This window comes from Lactuca serriola, chromosome 5, assembly GCF_051521515.1.
Source record: "Lactuca serriola cultivar US96UC23 chromosome 5, Lser_US96UC23_V15, whole genome shotgun sequence".
Taxonomy (NCBI): domain Eukaryota; kingdom Viridiplantae; phylum Streptophyta; class Magnoliopsida; order Asterales; family Asteraceae; genus Lactuca; species Lactuca serriola.
This window is the reverse complement of record NC_136412.1, coordinates 226,771,718-226,777,481: the sequence shown is the minus strand read 5'-3', so window position 1 is coordinate 226,777,481 and position 5,764 is coordinate 226,771,718.

The following is a 5,764-nucleotide window of genomic DNA, read 5'->3' as shown; positions in this document are numbered from 1 at the left end:
CTTCTCTCCGCTCCACTATCGAATAATATGCATGCATATGAATTATCGAGAAGGAATGTACCAGCAACTATAGTTGGGTCAGCTACAGCTTCGTCGTGGCCTATTGCCAAAACTCGTCCCACACCGCCGGTGCCTGCTGCCTTAGGACAGTTCCTCTTGTAGTGGCCCACCTCGCCACAACCGTAGCAAGTCTGTCCTACACCGGCACCGGGAACTTGAGTGATCGGCTTTGGGGGGTCCTTGTAGAAACGGGTTGTGTGTCCCTTCCTATTGCAGTTGGCACACTGCATTTCCCGACAAGGTCCATGGTGGTGGTAATTGCATTTGGTGCACTTTGGGAGGTTACCTACATAAGGCTTTGTTGGGTAGGTATTTGTAGGAGCTGTAGTAGGTACAGTGGCAGCCTTCACTGAAACCAGTTGTTTCTTTGCGGATTATTGGGAAGACCCACCCTTCCCTTTATTCCACACTCTCTTTCTGCTATTGTTGTTGTTGTTGTTGTTGTTGTAGTTGTAGTTGTTGTTGTTGTTGTTGTTTCCTTTTTGTGGTTCTGGTGCAGAAATGGTTGAGTTCTGATGACCTCCGTAGTCAATCAGAGATTGTGCCAGTTCCTTAGCACTTTCAAAGGTGTCAGGTTTGGAAGCTAACACGCTTGATCGTATTTGGGGCGTCAGTCCCCAGATGTACCTTTCTATTTTCTTGCTCTCGGGAGCAATCATATCTGGACAAAGGATTGCCAGCTCGCAGAATCTGTTGGTATAAGTAGCGATGTCGGTACCAACCATTCCGAGAGTCCACAGTTCGTGTTCGAGCTTTTGAATCTCTCCCTGTGGGCAGTATTCTCTCATCATCATGGCTTTCAGGCTCTCCCAGCTTATGGAGTTTGCCACGATTAGGGTAAGTACTTTAACGTGGCCATTCCACCAAGTTAAAGCTTTATCAATAAGGGTGAAAGTTGCAAATTTGACTTTGCTGTGCTCGGGACAGAGCAGATTTCAAAGACTGCCTCCGTCCTTTCAATCCACTGCCTCAGGGCCATCACACCACCAGTTCCGTAAAACATCCGGGGCTTGGCATTAGTGAAGTCCTTATAGGTACATTCTCGAGGTGGTCCATGACTCTCGCCATGGTTGGATGGGTGTGTGCCAGATCCCGAGCCATTAGTACTCGAGTTATTGATCTGTGACATGGCAGCTGCCACTGCTGCGGTGACTGCTGCTTGGAACATAACAGCATCAAATTGAGGTGGTCGAGGTGGTGGTGGTACAGGTGCCTCCCCACCGTTGTTTCGCCTTGGATTCCTACGCGGAGGCATCCTTCAACTATAGGTTGAAAAGACAAGGATAAGAATTTCATAGAATAGAAAATGTATGTGTCTCATGAACTAAATCGCTATAGCTCAACAACAGATGATAGTATGAGTCTTAAAATAGAAGAATGAAAGTTATTTGTAAGACTGAAGGTATGAAACAAGTATTTGGTTTCACAAAGACCTTTCACGGTTTGAACGAAATACTTAACATAGTAATAATAGTGTCACTTATATTAATATAAAAGTTGTTACAACGATCATGAAAATTTGACCCCTATAAGGGTCTCCGATTACAAAGTTCGAGAAATTTAAAGACCTTTAGCCGATGTCCTAAGCTATAACAAAATTTGAGTCCTTGACAAGCACTACTTGCGACGCAGGTTGCGCTTGGAGCTTGACTCTGCATCTGATTGCTTCGACTCCATTAGACGCCTATCAAAAGCAGCTTGTTGTTCCCTCAGTTCAGCGAGGGCTGCAATCATTTGCGCTTGGAATGCCTCGGTTTGGAGTTGAGCATTGTCTTGTATCTTGTCCAGCCTACGGATGTCAGAAGTGTGAACCCGCACTTCCACATTGACATCCCGGAGTCGGCTAGCTTGAACTCCGGACTGATAGGACTGATTGGCTAACTTACCCACCATTATCGGGAGTGCCCGATCAGCCGAACCTCCGCCGCGGACATCATAGAAGTCTCGGCACATGCCGTAGGGAGGGCGTATGCCTTGTTGTTGGCTCCAATGATGGAGGTGACTTCCCCAGACGGGAGTCGGCCCTTGAAAGTTCCTTACAAAGACGGGAGGTTGAATGGGTGGTGGATCGATAACTTCCGGCTCAGAGTCCGTACCGGAGTCATCACCCACTTCTATGGGTTCCTCGCCCTCTTCGGGATCATCTTCGATCCATCCTCCGTTGCCTTGGTTGGGAAAGTAGGGGTCGCCAGGGTGGTGAAATCCAGCCATTTGACTGTACGAGAAATAGGGTTATAAGAATGGAATAAAGTTGAAACATGCAAAACATGTAAGTTAAACTAGTTTAGATAGCAAATACTCCTATAGTATTTAAATTCTTGTGTTTGATTCTAGTAATGGTTTGGTAAGTTTTGACTTGTTGCTTACTACGATCATTCCTCGATATACGTTGGTCCAATCTCGGGCAAATATAGTTGATCACGCTATATTTGTCCAAAATCTGATTACATATATAGAGTCTTAATCGTAGTGTCAACTTGTCTAAATACTTGTTGTATAGCTAGATATCATGAAAATAATTTGTTGTATGCATGTAATTGTACTTAAATGAACTATCAATTTAAGTTAAACGTAACGCTGCTTAAGCGTAAAAGAAAAATGTTTTGTCAAAGAGTATTAGTCCCTAAAGCATTTATAGTTTGTATATCTTATGTGGTTCGATATACTTAGTTCACTATAAACATTGCTCTGATACCAATCTTTCACACCCCCAAACCTGAACGGCGGAAACGTTCGGGGGCGGATGACTTCATGTGGTAACGTAACAAATGAATACATAGTAAAGAAAGCAATACAACCATCATATATATAATTGAAAGTTTACATTTGTCAAAAGTTACATGTTCAAAACCAATTACAATATGATGTCAAAATATGAGATTAAACTGGCGCCACAGCATCCCTTCATCAAAAGCATAATGATACCTGAAATTACTGATTCCCTGGAACATACAAGTAATTTTGAAAGAGTAGATCAGCATTTAAGCTGGTGAGTTTCATAAGTATTTGAATGACAATGTTCGTATGAAATGAAATGTTTTGTCCTTGTTTGTTTGTGTTTAGAAAATCCTATATTTTCTACTAGTATAAAAGTAGCCTTCTCTCAAGACCAATGTTTGTTTCTAAAATGTATGTAAGTGTAAAATAACCAATGTGTTTGAAAACCTTGTAAATCAATGCATTTTTAATACCCCATGTGAGTTTTATAACCATACTATTGACTCGGAATGCCTATACTCAACGTTCTTCAGGCGTTGGAATGTTATGACGTTTGTCACCCCAAACGGTGGACTGTAGCTAACAGTCAGGGCGCGGGTTGTCAAGCCCGTATAGATCTATACACAAACACCATGCTCCCCCTCCAAGGGATTCTGGTATATAATACAGGACTTGAAATGTGTACTCGAACGTACGTGAAGTTAGTGTCTCACAAAAACCGTGGTATAAAAACAGATCTACTTGTTACAATGTTACGTTTGTTCTTGTATACGAAAGTGACTTCTTGAAATTCATGTTTCTGGTACATAAGAGTTAGGAATTTGTTCGTAAAACTATACCTATTATAGTTTTCTAAAAGTGTGTCTCGTTTGTTTAGAAATACCTAGAAAAGGAATCATTTGTTATGAAAGCATAGATTTTTGGTGTAGAGTCTAAGATAGGCAAGTATACATATAATCTAAGAAAATGTTTAGTTTATACATGCATTACAACAAGTTATATTTCAAAAGATGGAATGTAACATGTTTTATATATATGTATATATATATATATATATATATATATATATATATATGTATATATATGTATATATATATATATATGAAAGTTCCCTATATAGTTTATAAATCACATATGATTCTACTTAACTAAAGTGTATAAAAATCTTTATATATAACACCCGATAGTAGTCGTGTGTTTTACTTGTATTTCCCCCCCCCCCCTTTAGAAAGCATATAAAAGCATTTAGAATAATTAAAAGGGGTTAATTAAGGGGTATGAACTCACATGATTGATTGGGGAAAACGAGATGAAAATCGAGCAGAACTTCGGCTTATGAAAGTCGATTTTCTCGGGATTCTCGGTACTCTCGGGAATCTCGGGAATCTCGGGAGAGTAGAACCTTCCTTTGGAACTTGAGTGTGAAAACCGGGGCTTCGGGAGGGTTTCGGGAGCTTAACCGCAGAGTTTCAGCACGAGAGAGGGAAGAATATAGGGGGGTATTTTTGAGTGCCACATCGTGGCTAGGGTTGGCCACGTTGTGGGGAGCAAATCTATCCTCTTCCATTGATTGGACGCCCCAGTCACTTGCCGGGTCGCAGCAAAACAGTGCCACGTCGTGGAGAGGCCTGACAGCCTCAGATTTTGGACCCCGAACTTGTAAAATCCATAACTTTCGCGTACGAGCTCCGTTTTCGACGTTCTTTATATGCACGCTTAGCTGAAAATATGATCTACAACTTTCGTTTAGACTTCATCGGCAAATATTGGCTTTATTTTTAATTATTTATTTTTAACGGGCCGGGACACGAAAAGTCCGTATAAAATCCATAACTTCTTCATCCGATGTCCGTTTTCGTCAGACTTTTCGCTGTTGCGCTACTAATATTGAGACCTTCGATTCTCATTTAGGTTGTTTTGGTCAAAAGTCTCTCGAGCTCTATTTCGAGTTTTTAGCTGTCTACTGCTATATTCGGATCTTGGAAAAATCATAACTTCCTCATACGAAGTCAGATTTGGACGTTCTTTTTGTGTACGCTCACGGTTTAATGTTATCTATAACTTTCATTTAGATACCTAAGGCTAAATGCTATCGTATTGAAACTTCGCGTTTTCCGTTTAATCGGTGTTGTCGGTTTTGTCGGAAATCTTAGAATGGTCATAACTTCTTCGTTGTAACTCGGATTTTAGTGTTCTTAGTATTTATGTAAACCTAGACACAATGTCTAACATAATAGATATTCTTATAAAGATTTTTACATATTTCATCTTCGAAGTTAATTTCATTATTTCAAAAGTAGCTACAATACTTGACTTTTTAGGTCATTACAAAGAGTTGAAATATCGAGTTGTCACAAACGTACCCGTGACCACTACAGGGTATGCCACTACTTCTTCGTGATCCAGTGCTAAAATTCTCCCAACCCCAACGGCATTTCCAGCTTTTGGACAATCTTTGTAGAAATTCCCCATATCACTGCATTGGTAGCTTGCTCGACCTACTCCAGTGGCAGGTACTTGGTTAAGGGGTTGAGGTGGTGTTCTACAAAATCGGGCAGTATGACCTTTCCTGTTGCAGTTATGGCACTACATTTCTTGGCAATTTCCGGTGTGGTGAAAATTGCACTTGTTGCATTTAGGGAGGATACCAGCATTGGGCTTAGTTGGTGGTGGGTTACTAGGGGAAAAAGCAAGTAGAGTAGCAGGTATGGTAGTAGGTACAGTAGTGGCATGGGCTGCCACTATTTGTTGCTTCTTTGAAGGTTCCAGAGGATATTTGCCCTTCCTTTTGTTCCTACCCTTGTTTTTGTTGTTTTTTTTGTTCTCCCTAGGTTGTTCTGGGGCAGTAATCACAGAGTTTTAACGATTTCTGTGGTCAATAAGTGATTGTTCCAGTTCCTTGGCACTGTCAAAAGTAACATGCCTAGATGCAATGACACTTGCTTGTATCTGGGGCGACAGTACCCAAATATACCTTTCAATCTTT